The sequence below is a fragment of the Hibiscus syriacus genome, unplaced genomic scaffold (genome assembly GCF_006381635.1).
Source record: "Hibiscus syriacus cultivar Baekdansim isolate YM2019G1 unplaced genomic scaffold, ASM638163v2 tig00116962_pilon, whole genome shotgun sequence".
Lineage (NCBI taxonomy): Eukaryota > Viridiplantae > Streptophyta > Magnoliopsida > Malvales > Malvaceae > Hibiscus > Hibiscus syriacus.
Window position 1 is genome coordinate 8097440 of NW_024063488.1, and position 23295 is coordinate 8120734.

The 23295-nt window shown below is 35.2% G+C and overlaps 2 pseudogenes; both read left to right on the forward strand.

Moving 5' to 3' along the window:
• Window positions 1-3266: 3266 nt before the first annotated feature.
• On the forward strand, window positions 3267-6927 carry LOC120190343 (annotated as a pseudogene).
• Window positions 6228-22438, forward strand: LOC120190584 (annotated as a pseudogene).
• Window positions 22439-23295: the final 857 nt, after the last annotated feature.

Here is a 23295-nt window from a genome sequence, read left to right on the forward strand (position 1 = left end):
TGTCGATACTTTATTATAGGTATCGACACTTTTGGAATTTAAAAGAGAATAAGTTATAACGCTAATAAAGTGTCGATACTTTATAAAAATATATCGATCCATAACAATATAACATGTAAAAATATGTCAAAACCGGTCTCGAAATGACAAAACCGGTAAAAATGTACTTCATGGCATTCATTGGTTGGCTTAACATTGTCTGCATCAGTATGATCCATGGCAAAAATTTTGTTGTGCAATTTCAGTGGTCCCAACAGGAGTTGATGGAGATGTAAGTAGTAAAGTTCATTGAACAACATATTTTCAGTGGTGCTTTCAATAGGATGTGGTATTGGTAGTGGTAGTAGAGGGTGGGTACAACATTAAATTTGCAGGACATTCAGTATGTTCAATAACTACAACATTCAATAACTTTAAAGTAATTGGTAAATTTACAATGTAGGTGGTAAAAATATACTTTTTAATGACAAAATTAGTAAACACAAAGATTTGTTTCGATATATATGTAAGAATATGTGTCGATACATTTTCAAAAAGTATCGACCCCAAAAACATCGAAACAAATAATTATAATGTAATATTTAAATTAACAATGTAACCAGTATACATATACTGGTTAATTATAAAAACAGGTGAACATAAAGTATCAACACCTTTTAAGTTTGTGCCGATACTTTTTTCCAAAAGAAAGCACAAACAGGTTCACGCATAAAGTGTCGATACATTTAAAATTGTATCGATCACAAAAACATCGAAACTGATAATTATAATGTAATAGGTTAATTTACAATGTAACTGGTTTAAATTTACCGGATATGTTGATAGTTTTGATACTTTATAAAAATGTATCGATACATAACAATAAAACAGGTCAAAAAATGACAAAACCGGTCTATAAATGACAAAACAGGTAAAGCGCTACCGGATATGTTGATAGTGTCGATACTTTATTATAGGTATCGATACTTTTGGAATTTAAAAGAGAATAAGTTATAGCGCTAATAAAATGTCGATACTTTATAAAAATGTATAGATCCATAATAATATAACAGGTAAAAATATGATAAAACCGGTCTCGAAATGACAAAACCGGTAAAGAGCTGCCGGATATGTTGATAGTGTCGATACTTATTATAAGTATCGACACTTTAGAATTTAGAAAAAGAAAGAAGTTATAGCGCCAATAAAGTGTCGATACTTTATAAAAATGTATCGATCCATAACAATATAACAAGTAAAAATATGACAAAATCGATATCGAAATAACAAAAACGGTAGTAAAAAAGTGTGCTTGTGTGATCATTTTTATTTCAGAATTTTCATTTTTTAATATAAAAAGTTGGATATTTTAAGAAAAACACAGTAAGAAAATAACAAAAACTTTGCAGTAACAAAAGAATAACATTGGGAAACCCACCATGTTATCAGTTTCTCAAAAAACAAAAACCCAGAAACAAACATCTCTCAACGCAAACTTATGATACTCTTATTATCTCCATATGATAAAGTTAGGCCAGTTTTAGTTTCTTAAAGAATAAACTTATGATTGAAGAACTCAAACTGGTGCACGCATAAGTGTCGATGCATTTATGAAAACTATAGATTCAAAAAATATCGAAATCGATAATTATTATGTAACAGGTAAATTTACAATGTAACCGATAAAAATATACTGGTTAATTAGCAAATAGGTTTACATTATGTATCGACACTCTTTAAATATGTCGATACTTTTTTCCGAAAATGAAACACAACGAGGTGCACGCATAAAGTGTCGATACATTTAAAATTGTATTAATTCCAAAAACATCAAAACCGATAATTATAATGTAATAGGTAAATTTACAATGTTACCGGTTTAAATATACATGTTTAATTAGAAAATATGTCAATATAAGCGCTACCTATTATATTATATAAGTGCTACCTAATATATTATTGTACTTGATAATATTTCCGGTTAAATGATATAACATAACCGATATAAATTTTAACCGATCACTTGTTTAACAGGTCACACCGTTTTTTAACCGTTTTCTAGGCGCCGCACAGCAAAATCACCCTTATGTAATACTAATGTAGAACAATTATAAAGAGAGAGAGAAGATGAATTGGAAGCCGAAGTTCCTACTTGAGATGCATGGATATTTATATATTGATTTCTAATGTTGGTGTTAGATTTCATTGTCTAGACATAGGACAACGATGTATATAAATATAGTAATCGGTTAATAGATTTGACTTTGATAAATCTCTATTTATCAAAGATATTGTTAATGATTTTTGGTAGGCCAAAAAACTCTTTTATAGAAGGTAATCTTAATAAAAAGATGTGAGAGTTATATATCCGGAGGAGTTATAACTCTGAAAATATAACAATATTATATTTAAAAGTTTAATTTTATTTTTATATAGTACAAAATGTAAAAAAAATCTAACCAGTGTACTAATCTAAAATTTTATTTTAGTATAAGAAAATCTTTATAAAATAAAAAATTACTTAAACCTTTAACAAAAAATAACATCTAGTTAAGTCTCTCTTATGTTATTAATTTTCACATCAACTGTTACATTATTATTATTTTCAAATTAATTGACATACCATTTACCTCATCATTATTAATGAGACGTTAAGGTTATTAATAAAAAAATAACTCAAATATTTTTTTAAAAAAAAGAAATAAATTTTAATTTAAAAAAATAATTGAATGTATTTTCAATTAAAATTTGCTTGATTTTTTCGGTTACTTTAGAAGACCTTGCCTTGTTTTTATACAAATTTTAAAGTGATATTATGTAGGAATTGGGTTTAAATAGCTTGAGCCTATGGCTTAAGCCCTATACAAATTGAGTTTATGCAGGCTTGAATTGGGCCCGTTCGATAGGATTTGAGAGGCCGCGTTTCCTTATCTGGTCCGACGTGGCAGAAGTACACCAAAAGCGATATTCCACGTGGCTATACTCTATTGGATATGTGTTGCATTGGATTTCAGCCACTGCCCAGCAAGGCCAGAGGCTTCCCCTTCCACACACCCCTACGAATTTCTATCTTTCAATCCATCCCGTTATCTTATATCCTCCAGAAGCACTTGGAAGAGAATGAAAATTTAAGAGGGAATAAAAGGGGAAAGATACATTATTTAGAAGTTAGTTTTAGGAAATGGAGAATCTGATGATTACTTGCATCTCAAAACCTCCTGTAAAAATCCCAACAAAACATGAAAATTATCTGAATTTCTCAAAACTCCAACCAACTCACCTTCTCTTACAAAAAACACCAACTACCAAAATTCACAGACAGCCATTTAAAGCACCTCGCACGAAAAGGCCATCTAACCGAAGCTGTAACCGCTCTTGATTCAATTGCTCTCTCTGGGTCCGAGGTAAGACCCAATACCTTCATCGATTTACTTCAAGCATGCATTGATTTCGGCTCACTCGAATTGGGTCGAAAGCTCCATGCCCGAATCCATTTAGTTAAAAAAAGTGATCCCTTCGTTGAAACCAAACTTGTCAGCATGTATGCAAAATGTGGGTCCTTTGCCGATGCTCGTAAAGTGTTCGATAAAATGAGCGAAAAGAATTTGTACACTTGGTCTGCTATGATTGGTGCGTACACAGAGTCGAGGGGGAAGAAAGTTGTGGAGCTTTTCTTTTTGATGATGGAAGATGGTGTTTTGCCCGATGAATTTTGTTTCCGAGAATTTTGCAAGCTTGTGCGAATTGTGGTGATGCTAGGACCGGAAGATTGCTGCATTCTTTAGCAATTAGATTGGGGATGGTTGATTTAACACGTGTAGTAATTCGGTTTTAGCCGTTTATGCAAAGTGGGGACTTGAGTTCTGCGAGGAGTTTTTTTGATTACATGAATGAGAGAGATAGAGTGACTTGGAATTCAATGTTATTAGCATATTGTCAGAAGGGTGACAGTGATGAAGCTTATAGATTGTTCAATGGGATGTGGGGTGAAGGAATTGAACCTTGTATTGTTTCATGAATATATGATTAATAGTTATAATCAATTAGGGCAATGTGATGTTGCTTTGGGATTGATGAAGGAGGGAGAGTTCTAGAGTAATTCCTGATGTCTTTACTTGGACCTCAATGATATCGGGACTTGCTCAAATGGTAGGAGGTGGCATGCCTTGTTTTTGTTAAAGGAGATGCTTTTGGCTGGTATCAAGCCTAATGTGTTACTATCACAAGTGCAGTTTCTGCTTGTGCTTCCTGAAAGTATTGAGGATGGGACTGGAAATTCATTCAACTGCCCTTAGGATGGGTTTAACTGAGAATGTGCTCGTTGGGAACTCCCTTATTGACATGTATGCTAAGTGGGGAACTGGAAGCCGCGAGGCGAGTCTTCGATGTGATTGAAGAGAAAGATATTTATACTTGGAATTCAATGATAGCAGGATATGCCAATCTGGTTACTGTGGGAAGGCTTATGAACTCTTTATCAAAATGCAAGAGTCAGATGTGAAGCCTAATGTTATCACATGGAATACCATGATCTCAGGATACATACAGAACGGAGATGAAGATCGAGCCATGGATCTTTTTCAACGGATTGAACGGGATGGAAAGATCAGGAGAAATACAGCATCCTGGAATGCTCTTATTGCTGGTTTTGTGCAACTTGAGGCTATAGACAAGGCATTTGGAGTTTTTCGAAAAATGCAATCATGCTCCATTAGTCCAAATTCAGTAACCATATTGAGTATCTTGCCTGGTTGTGCGAATTTAGTTGCTGCAAAAAAGGTGAAAGAGATCCATGGTTGTATTTTGCGTAGGAATTTAGAGTTTGTACTCTCTATTTTAAATTCTCTAATAGACACTTATGCAAAGTCTGGTAATATATTATATTCTAGATACATATTTGATGGAATGTCAACTCAAGATATAATTTCTTGGAACTCAATAATAGGTGGTTATGTTTTACATGGTTGTTCTGATGCTGCCCTGGATCTCTTCAATCAGATGGGAAAGTTGGGGCTTAAACCTAATAGAGGTACCTTTTTAAGTATTATCCTTGCACATGGTATTGCCAAAATGGTGGAAGAGGGAAAGCACGTTTTTTCTAGCATCATTGACAAGTATGAGGTTATACCAGCCATAGAACATTACTCAGCTATGATAGAGCTCTATGGCCGCTCTGGTCGGCTTGGAGAAGCAATGGAGTTTATTGAAGACATGCCTGTAGAGCCTGACTCCTCTGTTTGGACTTCCGTGCTAACCGCGTCTAGGATTCATAAGGATATTGCTTTGTCTGTCCTTGCAGGGGAACAATTACTTGACTTGGAACCAGGAAATGTTGTGGTTAACCAATTAATGTTTCAGATATATAGCTTGTGCGGGAAATTGGACGACTCTTCAAAACTGAGAAAGCTTGGAAAAGAGAACACATTAAGAAGATCTCTTGGGCACAGCTGGATTGAAGTTAGGAATACAGTGCATAAATTTGCTACTGCTGATCGGTCTAAGCCATGCTCAAACCTTTTGTATTCATGGGTGAAAAACATCGTCAGAGAAGTGAACATAGATGACCATCATGGTGGGTTTTTTATTGAGGAAGAAGAGAAAGAGGATACTGGTGGTGTTCATAGTGAAAAACTTGCATTAGCTTTTGCCCTAATTGGGTCACCTTCATCCCCTCAAATTATAAGGATTGTTAAAAACACCAGAATGTGTAAGAATTGCCATTTAACTGCCAAGCATGTTTCCCTGAAATTTGGGTGTGAGATATATCTGAGTGATACAAAGTGCTTCCACCATTTTAAGAATGGCCACTGTTCTTGCGGAGATTATTGGTAGAGTACATATGCTGGATGCAGGAATGATTTGCATAGATTTGTCATCTCAAAATGCAAAGAAACTCTGTTGGAAACTACAGCAATCTTCTCTATGCTAGAGGACACATGTAAAATAGGTGCATTCACTATGACTCTTGATTATTAACTTTGGCTTAGGACATATGTTGAGAACTTTGTATATCATGTTTCTTTTCTGGCAATAAATTTGCGTATCATTATTTAATAATTTTTGCAGCTTTTCCGAGAAGCTTAAGCTGATGATTTGATGGGACGCTGGTCACTGGAGAATTATATTTACTTACACTCATGAGTGGCTGATGATGAGATATTCTTCTATCGCATCCATTTGGTAATTTATTCCGGGAGTTGTTTTTTTGGTCCATCTGGAAAGCTAGAAATTCAATTGTGTTCGATAACATGAATCTGGACAGGTCTTTTCTCTTCTTCATTGTGAGATTAGGCTGGCAAAATGGTATCTAGCCAGTTCCCACACGTTCCTATTCAGGCTGACATGTTGATTGGGGACCCCTCTCTTGCAGACAGGTTTCTTGCACTAATACTAAAGGTAGGAGGGTACAAAGCTGGCTTCCCCCTCCAGCAGACTGTTACAAAATAAATGTTGATGGGGCTGTAAGGAAAGATGGGTTGGCTGGTGGTATTGGAGGTATTTTAAGGGGCTCGAATAGCTCAATTCTAGCGTCCTTCTCTGAAAGTGTTGGTCCTGACCCTCCACCATTGGCTGAATTGAAAGGAATTAAAAAAGGCATTGAGATTTTTCTCTCCTCGGTTTGGGCACATAAGGGTAGACTGATAGTAGAAAGTGATTGCAAATCTGCAGTGGATTGGATTCTGTCGCCTATAACTGCTCCTTCACTTTTCAGTTCTCTAGTCAAAGAAATTGTGTCCCTCATATTAGCTAGGGCGTTTATTGTGAGATTGATTCCTAGGGGTTGTAACTGGGAGGCTGATAAACTAGCTAAGGAGGGGATTGGGTGATTGTTAGGGTATTTTCTAGGGAGCTTAGTGTGTTTTTTAGTGAGCAGCTGTTTATGGTGTATTTGTGTACTCTTATGTAGTTTTGACATATCAATAAAATGAGGTACTCTTTTCCTTCTTCCGCTAGTTGCCTTTTTATAGGAGTCAACTATGAGGGTGGCTTTTAATGAGGCCTCCTACTTTTATATAAAAAAAAAGACAGGGAAGGTGTAGAGCATTTGCAAGGATTTTTACCCTTTCGCCGGTATGCGTTGCATCTTTTGTATAGTCCTATTTATTGAGTAGAGCTTTCTGCAATGTTGAAATCCTTTTCATGTTCTCACTTTTAAGTCTTTGAAATTGAACCTACCGTATTTAATTAAAATGTAGTTTTACTTTTGCAGAAGTTTCAGGAAGCCCTGCAAGAACTTGGAACTTGAATTGCTAATTTAATTACTGCAATGAAGCATGTTTGCTTTCGTTGGTTCTCGGCTAGAACCATTTTGTATAAGATCGGAACAGGTACTTTTCCATATTTTAGACACATGATGTATTCCGGAGTGGGATTAAAGACATTTTCCTTCTTGTCGTTGGAACAGGTAACTTTAAATGTCCCTTGCAGTAGGCCTTCCCATTCTGGAGAATCTGCGGTCATAAGCCATCATTTTCCGCCCATGCTTATGTCAACAAGGAATAATATCCTTAGGTCAAGTAAGGGTACTTGTCAATTTATTGTTGATTCTCAATTCAAACCTGGAAATTCCAATGCAATACATATTCCTAGGTTGTGCTACCTGCATTTGGCTTTGAACTGCAGCTATCATGTATTAAGATTCACTTTTAATCTTTTCCATTGTGAATGATGAATTTACAATTCTAATTTGTTGAGTTACGAAACACCTCCATTGAAAATATTAATTTTCCTAAACCTTAGACAAAACCAGTATCTAAAGTTTTTTCTTGCAACTTTTATCAGCTCCTTTTCTCCCCTCCATGTCTCATCAGATAACCGACGTATAGATACTTTCGAACACTAAAAATGTCCTCTCTTCTATGGCCTTCCTATGCAGAAGTCTAATGATGATTTTTTTCCCCATCCCCAAAGAAAAATATTCCAAGAATGTTTTGCTGCTGTGGAGACAAGAAAGTAAGCCCTGATAAACTTGGAATTTGATAAAGAGTGGTTATTGAGTTGATACGAATATTGCTGAGTTCCATATTCGCTGGCAATACCATTTAGCAGAAGATGCTGTGGCAAACTAACTTTATCAACGATGACCAGTACACAGAAAATGTCTAAATGATTTGCCTCATTTCTAAAACCACTTCCCAAAATAATAAGTTTTTTTTGGTGTGTGTGGGGGGGGGCCCTTAAAATCGCTGACAATTCAGTCATATCATCTTCGTCTCCATTGTTGAAAGCTCCCAAGTTTAAGCATAATACCGTCTTTTGAAATTGACAGGAAAAAGATAAGAAACGAAAAATTATCAAAAAAGTATAAATGAATTGTGTACCATTGGTTGAAAGGGCACAAATCCTCTGCTTAACCATGAAGGAGCAGTTGGCAACGTGCGTAGCTGAGGTTATTCAGTAAGGTTGTTGACATGACTGAAAAGAGAAGTAAATAAGGTTGAAAAAGTTTTTGATATCAGAAAAGCTCCTCTTCAACTTCAGGGAATTAATGATTGATGATTCTCTTCCACACAGTTTCCCGAAGTATAACAACACAAAATCCTGACCGTGGGTGGAGCATTTCTTAGCAGAAGATAAAGCTCTTTTCATCAAGGCAGTGCTTTTGGTGCATCCGATTCCTTTCCTTTGAAATGTTTCCCGTCATAGTGGAAAACAGAATAAGCTTCTTCTGCAGTATACAGACTTTGAAAATGAAAATCATATTCTTTCGATATCTTTATATTCAACTCCAAAATACATCCCCCTCTTTTTCTATTTATAAATACAAATCATATTTTCAAGTCACTTAGGTGGTGTTTGTTTTTGAAGAGGTAAAAGGTCCAGTCTGCGGACCACATCTACAGACATCTGCAGCAGAAGAGGTGGATCAAAAGTCTGCAAGAAGAAGACTGTTTGTTTTTTAACGTCTACAGACTGTTAAAATAAACTGAAATATAAAATAAATTTTTTAAACTTAAAAGAGTTTTGCAATATAATTTTAGTTTTACAATATTAAAATTTAAATAATTCATACAACTACTGTCAACACATCTTTTCGTCCTACTAGAATTCAAACTCCTAAAGATAGGATAGAATTTTGCTAGGATTCAAAAAATAGGATAGAGTTCTACTATGATTTAAACTCCTAAAGATATGATCCACAAGCACTATAAATAGCCATTGTAACTCACTATTGTAAAACACGATTTATACACAAAACATAGAGGAAAGCACGGGAAGATACAAAGGCAAAGCTATTGTAAAGGATTCGAAAAGGAAATAAAAGGTAGCATTTTCTTTTTTCTTTCTTTTGCATGTGCAAATTATTTTTTTGAGATTTGGTTCGAATAACCCAAAACGTGGGTTGCGCCGATGACCAAAATGGGTGGGGTTTCGAAGTTTCGAACCTAGATCTACCCCGAGGCTTATTTTTAAAAACCGGTTTGATTTTCGGTTAAAGGAGGGAAAGAGCTTTTTAAAAATCTATATTAGTCCCTTTATTTATTATATGGATATTTTATTCATTTATTTTTATTATTCATGTTATTATTATTATGTATATATATATTAAATTATTTTCATTTGATTTTTTACTATATTTTATTATTATTATATATATATTTCTTTAATATTTTACTTATAAGTCTAATATTACTATATATATATTAAATTATCTTTATCTAGTCGTATATATTTTTTATACTTTTAATAGTTTATTTATACATATATTAAATATATATTCTTAATTATTTTTATTTGATTATTTCTTTATTTATGTAATATATCTTATAACTTTATATTTATATTATTTTTATTATTTTCGTTTTTTATTCATTATTATTATATTATTATTATTTTTTAAAAACCTTGTGTCTTTATCATTATCATTATTAAACATTATATTATATACTACTAACCTAGAGGGCCCATTTTTTTGTCTTATTTCTTACTAGAGCCCCCCATTTTCGGTGAATTAGGAGGGTAGCTTTTCTATTTTTAAGTATTGGTGTACATATATAGCTTATTTTTTTATTAATACTTTGATATATATATATTTATATTTTTCCTTTTTTCAAATATACTATATATAATTATTACTTTACTATTTTTCTTATCTTACTTACTTATTTTATTTATTTTATTTTTCCCTTGTATCTTATTTGTTTTCTTTACTTTGTTTATCTAACACATTTCTCGATTTTTTTTTCAAATCAATCAAGGGTAAGTAATTAGGATCGAACTTTACCTTTTAATTTAACTTGTTATTTTCTTAATTAAGACAACTGGAAATTACGTAGTACCGAAAGGGCGGTTTAAGGGTGCTAATCCTTCCTTGACCGTAACCGACTCCCGAACCCGACATATTTCTGGTAAGACGCAGATCAGGTAAGAAATAGGGTATCCGATCAACCCATTTATTTTTAAATAAATGATCGGTGGCGACTCCAATCCATATTTTTCAAGTCGAAGCCCAATTCCGGGGCCCAACCGAAAGACGGTTACGACAGCTTGGCGACTCCGCTAGGGACGGTAAGTGAGTCAGGCTAAGGTAATTTTCAATTATCTTTTTAACGAAAAGGGTAAGTTTAAATTTTAAGGTAATATTTCGATCCTTTTTACTTACTTTTGATTATTTTCGAGTAAATAGTTGGACTAATCGTTTTTTTAATGATTTCAGCCCTTAAAGATTTTTCATCTAAAGGCTCTATACCCGAGCTCCGAACCCTATTTAAGTGGGGGTGAAAGCGACGCCTTCGTGTAATTTATTCTCCGTATGGGCCTAGCAAGTAACCTTCGGGATTCATATACCTTATGCCTTCGTGTGAATTTATTCTCCGTATGGGCATAAGGGAATGTTTCCTCTCGAGTTTAACTTAGTCCACACAAGCCTGTGATGGGTTTAGGACTAAGGGTCTGGCAAGCCCAAGGGGGAACAAGCAAGGAAGAACTCGGGTACCATTTTTTAGCACCTAAACCGGGAGACCATGGAGAATTAGAGCCCACCCCAAAATCTCATTCCAAACCCTAGGCTGCTTTGTTTCCCGCTTTAGTTTCTGTTCAAAGCATGCGAACTAGACAAATATGCGGTTAGGATTTGTTTGAAAGTAGCATGCGGGATAGAGATCATGTCCGGGTAGGAATAATAAGCATGTGGGGTAGATATCATGTGGGGTAGGACTTTCATTTTTATGATCGTTTTTTATTTTTTTTTCACCTCACTAACTCTTTTCATCTTTCTTTTATTTTATTTTCATCACTTGCATCATAAAAGAGGTCATTGATCCACTAAAACGTGTTTGTTAAAACTCGAATAATCTGAATCCATGGACAAAGGTGTTGTAATACAAGAGATTAAAAACCCCGAGGTACGACTATGGTCCGAGAAGACTCAGAAGGAAAAGGGAGAAAGTCTTCAAGAAAGCTATGTGTCAGTGCTGGTTAGCTACGCCTCTATCAACCTAAAACAGAATAATGTGCAAGAACTTCGAGACATCTGAGATAGTTGGAAGAATGATCGGAAATAGAAGTTCAGTCAGCGGTATGGTGACATTGCATTTTTGCTTCATGTTAAGACCGATGAGCCCTTAATCAGAGTCTTAGTTCAATTTTTGAACCTGGGATACAGTTGCTTCACTTTTAACCAGGAGGACATGGTACCTACCATCGAGGAGTATACTACACTATTGCACTGTGAAAGCATTAAACTGGAGCGAGCCTACATCAAACACATCAAGAGTCAGCCTTTCAAGAACGGACTGGCTAAGATTGCAGGAGTTGATGAAAAATGGGTGACTGACCGACTCCGTAACAAAGGTAACGGGCAAGGAATTGAGTGGATCCACATAAGGGAACTAATGAAGGACCACCGTGATGAATGGAAGACTATAGACCTTTTTGCACTAGGTCTGGATGGCTTGATCATCTTTCCAAAGGTTTTGGGATGCATTGACGCAGCCGTGGTGGAACTGTTTGAGCAACTTCCGAAACGAGTCAACCCAGCACCGACCATCTCAGCCGAGACCTTTTGGTCTCTCAACCATTACCGAAGAGCTGGTGGAGGTAGATTCATTGGATGTGTTCAGTTCCTTCAAGTCTGGATTCACATCCACTTCTGGATTCACATCCACTTCTGAAAGACTAATGGGGTTGCCTACTGTAGATTTATCACTACGTATTCACCTTTGAGAGAGTTCATCACCATGACATGACATGAAGGCGCTTCAAAAGAGAAATGGATGAAAGTCTTCACTCATCTTCAGGACCGGGATATTACCTGGAGAGCCCCCTGGTTGTTCCTCAGTGATGTTCTTTTCAAGTGTGGGAATTCTGACACTATGACCTTACCTGAACTTTGGGATGCAGTTGAGTATGCTCCATTGTTAGCACTTAGACATTATGGGGCACGTCAGTTTGTCCCAGCAACATGCGAACTATCTATATCAGAGTTTATGTATCACGGTGACAGTTATAAGAAGATGATCAAAGAAGCAGTCGAGTCATGGAAGAAAGTATCTCGGATGGATGTCTAGAAGATTTAGTCCAAACATACCTTTTATTGTTTTTATATCTCTTAAAAGATAAAACATTTTTGTCCCCAATAAGGATTATTCATAATAACAGGCATATTTCTTGGATCAATGCCTCGAACATTTCATGCATTCTTGCATTTTTGCATCTTCATCTACATTTTTAAGCATATTCATAAACATGAAATTAAGTCACGGATGATTCGATGAAGTGGTCTTAACCACATTACACCACATGAAAGTAAGATTTTAACAATTAAAGAAAAACTAAAATCAGTACAGGGGGAGCTGGATCAGCTGATTGTAGGACTAAGCCTGCCAGGATGATCTGAGAAATGAGTACCCATCTCCTAAGGGCTACGATGTTGAAGCTGTTGCCACATAAGGATTCCCAAAAATTCTTCTGAAAACTGTAAGGCGCTTGCCGAAGAAGGGGGCATGGCATATACCATTTGTACTTATAGGATTGTTTTGTTTGAACACATCTTTTAAACGATTGAATTCATGTTACTTTCTAAGGTGGAGCAATTGAACAAATTTTAATCTTTAGTTCTTTGAATATTAAATGAATTAAGGATTCTTTTAATTCTTCAAGAATTATAGATTTTTGACATATGACAAGATTAGACATTTCTTACCCTGTCTCAAACCCTAGAATAAAATACCTTGATTCTTTACCCAAAATAACTCATGGTCATTACCAAAAAACCAAATTTGACATTACCTCCATTTGAAATTCTTGAACATTACCTTTATCTTTTTGATACACCCATACCTTTCTTTGAGTCAATAAGATCACACAACTGTCTTTTTAGACTCAAAATTAACCTTTTTTACCATTAAAACCCAAGGCATTGAGTTGTTCATTTGAACATGAGCATTCTTCCAAGATACAATTTGGGACATCTCGCCGGGAGCCTGAACATTGAGACATGATGGGAGCAAGGAGCAGAAAAAACAATTCATTTGAAATAATTCTATCATGCATTAATTGCACTGTTTTCATGTGAATAGAATTAATCCTGAAAATCTATCCCCCTGGGGATACCTCTTCTGTGAAGACTTACATGTATGAAATGATGAACGGCTTTCTTTCTTTATCCCTTCACAACAGGAGAAAATATATATCCCTTGCATCCCCTTTTGAGCCTATAGTATTTTTTTCTTCTGATTCAACCCTAACCAAGGATCACCCTCCACACTGGGGGGCAAGGTGGAGAAAATCTGCTCACATGAGTGAAGACATTGATTCAGATGAGATACCGAAAGGTGAACCAAATGCCAAGTGCGATGATTCAATCAGAACAAAAAGGGCAAAAAGAAAAAAGAAAAGAAGCAAAAAAGGAAAAAAACAAGAACAAAAAAGAAAGAACAAAAATAAAAAAAAGGGACAAAAAGCACATGCAAAATTCCCTAAAGACAAATGGTGCATCAAGCTTCAATGAGATTGATCAAGCACAATCATTCCCGAATCACTGAATCCCTTCACTCAAAGATCATAGAGCATCAAGAGAAAGAGACATTTTGAGCAAGACAAGATTGATGGCATCAGAATGAATTGATCATTGGTTCAATACCCTGAAACACTTATTTGGGCCTATTTATCCTTTTCTTTTATAACCACGAACCCTGGCCTACATTACGTGCCTTAAAAGTCCCTTCTAATTATACATGGATTTCTAAACAGAAGAGAATATCTTCAGATTTCATCCCGCCCATCAGGATTAATCTTTGTTTGCAAAAAAACAATGTAATTAATGTATGGTAGAGAAAAATAACAAAGGGGGTTCAAGACATAAATCCTGAATAACGTCTTGAAACCAAAGGAGGATTCGAGTTGAAAACCTGAAAAGGCGGCTCGAATATAAAAATTGTGCAACTAAGGCGATCACACAAATTCCTTGATAAGGCATCGCACAATCCGAGTGTGACAACGAAGGTTGGGAGTCAGAGAACACTTCCAGTAGAGAAGCATGCAAGCTACTCCATCAATCCTTTGAGCATCAAATACCAAACCTTTGAGCATCAAATGCCAAACCTTTGACCAAACACAATGACCTGAGACTTTTTATCCTTTCCTTACTTGACCATCTCTCAAAGATAGCTTTGATCTTGACACTTGTCAAATAGCTATAATTTATTGAAGGATTAACATTGTAATTAATTCTTTGATATCCAATGAACTCTAGTTTTATGATTCGTCTCAATTGTAAAACTGTGAAAGGGGCAATATTTTTAAAACTTGGGATTAAACATTTTTTGAAACTCTTTTAATTAATATTAAAAGAGAAAGAAAAACATTTTTTTTCAAACAAGACAATCTCTCTAGAGTGGATCTTGGTAAATGACATGTGACTCTTAGACACAAAACTCATGCTCAGAATCAATGATGAAGCAAGAAATGAGGAACATTTGGGGCATCTTTGAAGATTCAACATGAAATATTGGGGCATTTTTTTGGGCATCTTTGGGGATTCAACATCCTAATGCGAATTATCAGGCCTTTTTCAAGAGATAAAATATAACCAATTCATGTTATATGCATCTTATGCATACATTTTAGAGCATCATTTTTTCCCCACATACATAATTTTTGCAGCTTTTAGAGTCAAGTTTCGACTTCAAGATGAAGGATACTCAATTCAAAAGCACCTTTAAAGATTGATGTTGGTTGCTTAACTCAGCAGCAAGAAGCTACACTTCAACCAATTTGACATATTGAAAGATCGACAGATCTTAGAATCAACTTCAGACGAGTTCGAGAGATAATTCAGAACCGATCCAGTTCGCATTTTCAAGTTGGATTTCAACTTCACGACGAAGGATATCCAATTCCTGGCTCAACTTCACGACGAATGGGCCACCCACGATTTCAACTTCACGACGAAGGGAATCGTGCTCACCATTGTCTCTCTTGAGACAATTTCCCTTGAAACAAACTTTGTCTCTGTTGAGACAGTTTCCTTTGAAACAAAATTTTTTCTCCCTTGAGACAGTTTCTCTTGAAACATAAACATTGAAAACATTTCCCTTGAAATGAGTTTTGTCTCTCTTGAGATAGTTTCCCTTGAAACAAAATTCCGTCTCCATTGAGACAGTTTCTCTTGAAACATAAACATTGAAAACATTTCCCTTGAAATGAATTTTGTCTCTCTTGAGATAGTTTCCCTTGAAACAAAATTTTGTCTCCCTTGAGACAGTTTCTCTTGAAACATAAACATTGAAAACATTTCCCTTGAAATGAATTCCGTCTCTCTTGAGATAGTTTCTCTTGAAACATAAACATTGAAAACATTTCACTTGAAATGAATTTCGTCTCTCTTGAGACAGTTTCTCTTGAAACAAAATTTTGTCTCCCTTGAGACAGTTTTCTCTTGAAGCATCATCTTTGAATATGTTTTCCTTGGAACTAATTTCATCTCCCCGTGAGACAATTTCTTTTGGAACTAAGTTTTGTCTCTCTTGAGACAGTTTTTCTTAAAACAAAATTTTGTCTCCCTTAAGGCTGTTTCCCTTGAAACAACAAATATCTTTGAGATCGTTTCCCTTGAAACAAGTTCTGTCTCTTTTGAGACAATTTCTCTTGAAGCATCATCTGAACCGTTACACTCAGCTCAGGCACATACTTGAGATGGTCGAGAAGCATTTCTCAAATCAAAAATAGAATGTGCACATCAGATTTGAACATTTGAAGAATTCAAGATCAGGGATCAAAATTTGAAGATTCAAGAATCAAGATTCCAGACAGGCAACTGGAGATCGAGATTTCTCTCCAGAGCCCCAAGATAACATATGTTGCATATGCATTTTAGGCACACCTAAGAGAATTGCATCCATAGCATCACATATATGCATAACTTTTTCAGGTTTTAGCTAGAGTCAATTTCAACTTCACAATGAAGGATATTGGACTTCAGACAACGCAAGTTCAACTTCACGACGAAGGGACCGCTGCCTGTCAACAACTTCTCAATTTCAGAACCAATTTCAACTTCACAATGAAGGATATTGGACTTCAGACAACGCAAGTTCAACTTCACGACGAAGGGACCGCTGCTTGTCAACAACAACTTCTCAATTTCAGAGCCAATTTCAACTTCACAACGAAGGATATTGGACTTCAGACAAAGCAAGTTCAACTTCACGACGAAGGGACCGCTGCTTGTCAACAACAACTTCCCAATCGCAGAGCCAATTTCAACTTCACAACGAAGGATATTGGACTCCAGACAATGCAAGTTCAACTTCACGACGAAGGGACCGCTGCTTGTCAACAACAACTTCCCAATCTCAGAGCCAATTTCAACTTCACAACGAAGGATATTGGACTCCAGACAACGCAAGTTCAACTTCACGACGAAGGGACCGCTGCTTGTCAACAAAATTTCATTCAGATTCAATTTCAACTTCACGACGGAGGATATTGGACTCTGAACAATGCTACTTACTTGGATTTCAACTTCACGACGAAGGATATCCAATTTCAGGCTCAACTTCACGACGAAGGGAATCGTGCACACAAGCATCATCCATCTTTAGATTGGATTTCAACTTCACGGCGAAGGATATCCAACTCAAAAAGGGAGTATATGTCAACAAAGACCTTCGAGTTCGACTACGCTCAGCTCCAAGGCACATCATTTACAGCATAACTCAATGCTAGAAGGGTTATCTGCCATCAAAATTGTCGAGTTCGATTCCATTCAGCTCGATGACACATCAATCGCACTCGATGTTTTCAAGTCGAGAAGCGGACCTGGGTTAACCGTGCCTTAGTGACAAGCAACCATTTTCAAACAAAAGCTATATGTCAATGAAGATTTCTGAGTTCGATTCCGATCCAAGGTCTTTAAACCGAGAAGAAGACCGAAGGGCAACGAGAAGCCACGTTATGATTCAAATTCCGAACTACGGCTTCAATTTCATATCATTCCAAGATGAACTCGGCTTCACGACGGAGGAGTCATCCGTAACTCAATTCGACAGGGAGTTATTGAAACATCAGAGTCAATTTTCAACTCCACCGAACGAAAAGTGTGTCTTTTAATCTTTGCCCTATCCCCGTTACACGACTATGGGCAAAGAGGGGCAGCTGTCAACACATCTTTTCGTCCTACTAGAATTCAAACTCCTAAAGATAGGATAGAATTTTGCTAGGATTCAAAAAATAGGATAGAGTTCTACTATGATTTAAACTCCTAAAGATATGATCCACAAGCACTATAAATAGCCATTGTAACTCACTATTGTAAGACACGATTTATACACAAAACATAGAGGAAAGCACGGGAAGATACAAAGGCAAAGCTATTGTAAAGGATTCGAAAAGGAAATAAAAGGTAGCATTTTCTTTTTTCTTTCTTTTGCATGTGCAAATTATTTTTTTGAGATTTGGTTCGAATAACCCAAAACGTGGGTTGCGCCGATGACCAAAATGGGTGGGGTTTCGAAGTTTCGAACCTAGATCTACCCCGAGGCTTATTTTTAAAAACCGGTTTGATTTTCGGTTAAGGAGGGAAAGAGCTTTTAAAAATCTATATTAGTCCCTTTATTTATTATATGGATATTTTATTCATTATTTTTATTATTCATGTTATTATTATTATATGTATATATATATATTAAATTATTTTCATTTGATTTTTTACTATATTTTATTATTATTATATATATATATTTCTTTAATATTTTACTTATAAGTCTAATATTACTATATATATATTAAATTATCTTTATCTAGTCGTATATATTTTTTATACTTTTAATAGTTTATTTATATACATATTATTAAATATATATATTCTTAATTATTTTTATTTAATTATTTCTTTATTTATGTAATATATCTTATAACTTTATATATTTATATTATTTTTTATTATTTTCGTTTTTTTTATTCATTATTATTATATTATTATTATTTTTTAAAAACTTTGTGTCTTTATCATTATCATTATTAAACATTATATTATATACTACTAACCTAGAGGGCCCATTTTTTTGTCTTATTTCTTACTAGAGCCCCCCATTTTCGGTGAATTAGGAGGGTAGCTTTTCTATTTTTAAGTATTTAGTGTACATATATAGCTTATTTATTTTATTAATACTTTGATATATATATATATTTATATTTTTCCTTTTTTCAAATATTACTATATATAATTATTACTTTACTATTTTTTCTTATCTTACTTACTTATTTTATTTATTTTATTTTTCCCTTGTATCTTATTTGTTTTCTTTACTTTGTTTATCTAACACATTTCTCGATTTTTTTTCAAATCAATAAAGGGTAAGTAATTAGGATCGAAACTTTACCTTTTAATTTAACTTGTTATTTTTCTTAATTAAGACAACTGGAAATTACGTAGTACCGAAAGGGCGGTTTAAGGGTGCTAATCCTTCCTTGACCGTAACCGACTCCCGAACCCGACATATTTCTGGTAAGACGCAGATCAGGTAAGAAATAGGGTATCCGATCAACCCATTTATTTTTAAATAAATGATCGGTGGCGACTCCAATCCATATTTTTCAAGTCGAAGCCCAATTCCGGGGCCCAACCGAAAGACGGTTACGACAACTACAATAATAATTTTTTTAGAAAAACAAACATCACCTTATTAATTCTATTATAAATCTCACATAATCACATGCATTATTAGTTTTATAAGTTTTATAGAATAAAATTTATAAATGATCATTAAATTATATGATTTTTTTAAATATGCAATTATGTAATACTTTTAATTTTTTTAAATATATATTCATAATTTAATTTTATAATTATATGATATTTTTAGAAAATACTTTTTATAAATTATATGATTTCATATTTTGTAAATCTTAATTTTTTATATTTTTATACAAACACCACCTAAGCAATGTGGTTTAAATACTTACATTTTGTATAAAAAAGTTTAAATATAATTTAAAAATAACAAATCCAAAAAAAAAATTATTTTTAAACTTAAATCAAAATAATTAAAATAAATATAAAATTTTAATAATATATAAAATAATTTATATGATATAAAATAAATTTAAAAAATTAATATTAAAATTAATATCTATAATATAATATTAAAAATTAATATTTAATTTATTTAAAAAATAATATTAAAATTAAAATCAAATATAATATAATATAAAATTAAATATAAAACATTAGAAGACGTCTGCAGACATAAGTTCTGGTCTGCGCCGCGCAGACCACGCGCAGACGTTAGAATAGTTTCTGTCTTCTAAAAAACAAACAGTCTGCGAAGCTCAATGTCCGCGCGTGGTCTGCGCGGCGCAGACATAAGAGCTTTGCAGACCTTACACAATAAAAACAAACACCACCTTAGTGCCGCTCGAAACCAACCACTTCCGCCAGTTCTCGTCAATTAATCAGCCAAATCCTTGCTCCTTCAGAAATGGTAACCAACATTTTACTATTTGGCTTTTCAGTTTATTGATTGATTTTCCTGAGTAAAATCTCCTGGATGATGTTGGCAGAGTTCTGTGGATGATCAGAAACCTGTAACAGTTGGGCCATGGGGAGGCCAAGGCGGGTCTTCTTGGGATGACGGAGTTTACTCCACAATAAGGCAGTTGGTGATAGCTCATGGATTCTGCATTGACTCCATCCAGATTGAATATGATAATAAAGGGAACCCTCTTTGGTCAAAGAAGCATGGAGGAAATGGAGGCTCTAAGACAGATAAGGTTGGGCTTCATTTCTTGACTTTGCTAACAAGTTCATCAAAACAACTATTGATTACTTTGCTAAATATCAAATGTCACATTAAATAGTATTTTTTTACCAACTTTAGCAAGTGTCTGTTAGGTTACTTGTCATGCAAGTCAGCTCAAGCTTAGGTTGATACTTGATTGGAAAAGCTATGGTGGAGAATCTTAAATTGAATAGAATTCACTAAAATTCTGTTTGGAGGTTCAGCATAAAGTGGCAGATCTTAACTCTTATGGCTTGCTACAAATATTGTTGACTGTAAACTTCACTTAGCTGATATTGATTGCGTGATATAATTTCCTTTTAGGTCAAACTTGATTTTCCAAATGAGTTTCTTACTTCAGTACATGGTTACTATGGGAGCCTGAAGGAACGAGGACCAATTCTTGTTCGGTCGCTAACATTTCATAGCAACAGGAAAACATATGGACCCTTTGGTATTGAACAAGGAACTAGTTTCTCAATGAATAAGGGCAAGATCATTGGATTTCACGGCAGGAGTGGTTGGTACTTGGATGCAATTGGAGTGCATTCGAAGACAATCCCGAACCAAAACCCCGCAAAGAGTATGATTCATCATTCATGCCCAAATTTATGCTGCCAATGGAGTTGAAAAAAGTGGCTTTTCGGTGATCCAGGGAAGTGTCGGAGAAAACTATGGCATTGTTCTAGCTGTGAGACAGAGGGAGGGATTTGTGACTCCCCAGCCAAAGGAACTCAAAAGGTAAACTTCTAGTTCTAGTAGCTCCGACGATTCAAGTGATGTATAAACCAAAAGCAAGGTAAGAAATATAAACTTGTTTTTGCCTTCATATACGTGATGACATAATTTCTTCTTGTTCTTTTGCATGTTCAAGGTTTCGTTTCGGAGTACTCCACAGAAAGTTCCTCCAAAGTTACCGGAAGGAGTGTTAACTTATAGACCCTGGGGTGGCCAGGGCGGAGCCAAGTTTGATGACGGAACCTATACCGGTATAAGGCAAATCATTTTGTCACGTAATGTTGGGATTGTATCAATGAAGGTTTGCTATGATCGCGAGGGACAAGCAGTATGGGGAAGCAAACATGGGGGGACTGGAGGATTCAGACCAGAAAGGGTGAGTCTAGTAGCTTCTGTTTCAGAGTTCATATCAATATTGCTAGTTAATGGACTTTCTATTGCATTATATGCAGATAATGTTTGATTATCCATAAGAAATTTTGACAAGCATCACCGGAACCTTCGGGCCTTTAATGTACATGGGCCCTAACGTGATAAAGTCGCTAACATTCTACACCAACAAAGGGAAACATCAGCCTTATGGAGATGAACAGGGACCTTATTTCACTAACAAAATGAATGAAGGCAAGATTGTTGGATTCATTGGCAGAGAGGGTTTATTTCTGGATGCTATTGGTGTACATGTGATGAAAGGGAAAGCACCACCTCCAAAACCATCTATTTCCCTAGCAATCATCGAAAGTGAAAAGACCATAGCTGAGATCGATAACTCTCCATGGTCTAATAAACTGGTTCTAGCAAGGCGAGGTCCAGCTGAAGAGGTAATTCATCATAAATATGTTCCATTCTGAATATGTTATATACAATGAATTTGTAATGTATAAATTCGATGAACTTCCCCAGGTTGCTTGTGGCGTGGTAAAAGAACCTTCACCATGTGGACCAGGTCCTTGGGGAGGGGATGGAGGGAGAGCATGGGATGATGGAGTGTATTCTGGGATTAGGCAAATATTTATTACCAACTCCTAAGCTATTTTCTCGATTCAAATTGAGTATGATCGAAACGGACAATCTGTTTGGTCCACAAAACATGGAGGTCATGGAGGGACCGTCACACATCGGGTAATAATGAACATCTTCATAACCAAATTTCAACCTACTCGGGCTTATGTTTTGTTGACTGACCATAATCTTGAGTTTTCAGGTAAAATTGGATTACCCGAACGAGGTACTCATCTGTATATCTGGCTATTATGGTCCCATAAATAATGACGAGAAGTCGAAAGTCATAAGGTCGTTAACATTTTACACCAGCAGAGGGAAGTATGGTCCATTCGGTGAGGAGATAGGCACATATTTCACTTCGACTACGACGCAGGGGAAGGTGGTGGGCTTCCATGGAAGATGCAGCTCTTACTTGGATGCTAGGAGTTCATATGCAGCACTGGCTGGGAAATCAAAAGGCCTCAAAGATGTCTCTCTTCAAAATGTTCATTTGAATTCTCCGCTTTCTTTTGGTTTATCATATAGTTAAGACGAGAATGGTGGCAAATAATGAATCATTACTATCTTGATTAAAAACAAATAAATTGCTCAATCAATTTCCAGTTCACTCTGGTCCTATATGCCTGAGGGATTGTTATTGTAATCTCTATTCTAAGTTGATTAAATAAATGAAAGAGTATGCTCTATGTTTCGAATAATCGTGTTTTATGTCCACAAATACTTGCAATCACATGTATAATATTACTATAAACTTTTCTCAGTGGTCATTGGACGTTTGCCCTCTATCATCCCTATAGAAATGAATTTAAAAGATTGATTGGATTATGAAATGAGAAGATTAATTTTAGTTTGTCAGTATATCATAGGCAAATTATGATATCTGTCCACATAAAGCCGAGACATCTGTACATTATAACTAACCTTTGAAATCAATAATCACTGAGTAATTGATGTTGAGACATGAGTGATATCTGAATAACACAATGGGTAAAGGTGGAACCCAAGGATAGATAATATGAGAGCCACCAACAGATCTCTCCTAACCTAAACTACCATATTTCATTGAAGTTACTATTCAAACATCAACAACATAAATACACATCTCATTATTCATTGAAGTTACTATCCACCAGCCCTGTTGTTTAGTCGATGTCTTGAAGCTAGACGGTATTATTCTAATTAATTTTTGGGTCTTTGAGCATCCTTTGCTGGTTGAAGTATCCATGTCCTTCACATGGACATTCCTAGTGAAGTAGGAACTAGTTTTGTTGATAACTGAGACTAAAGTGAAGAAAAATGAACTGCCATTGATGTAATGGAGTGTAGTTTGGGATTGCAAGTTGCAGAAAGC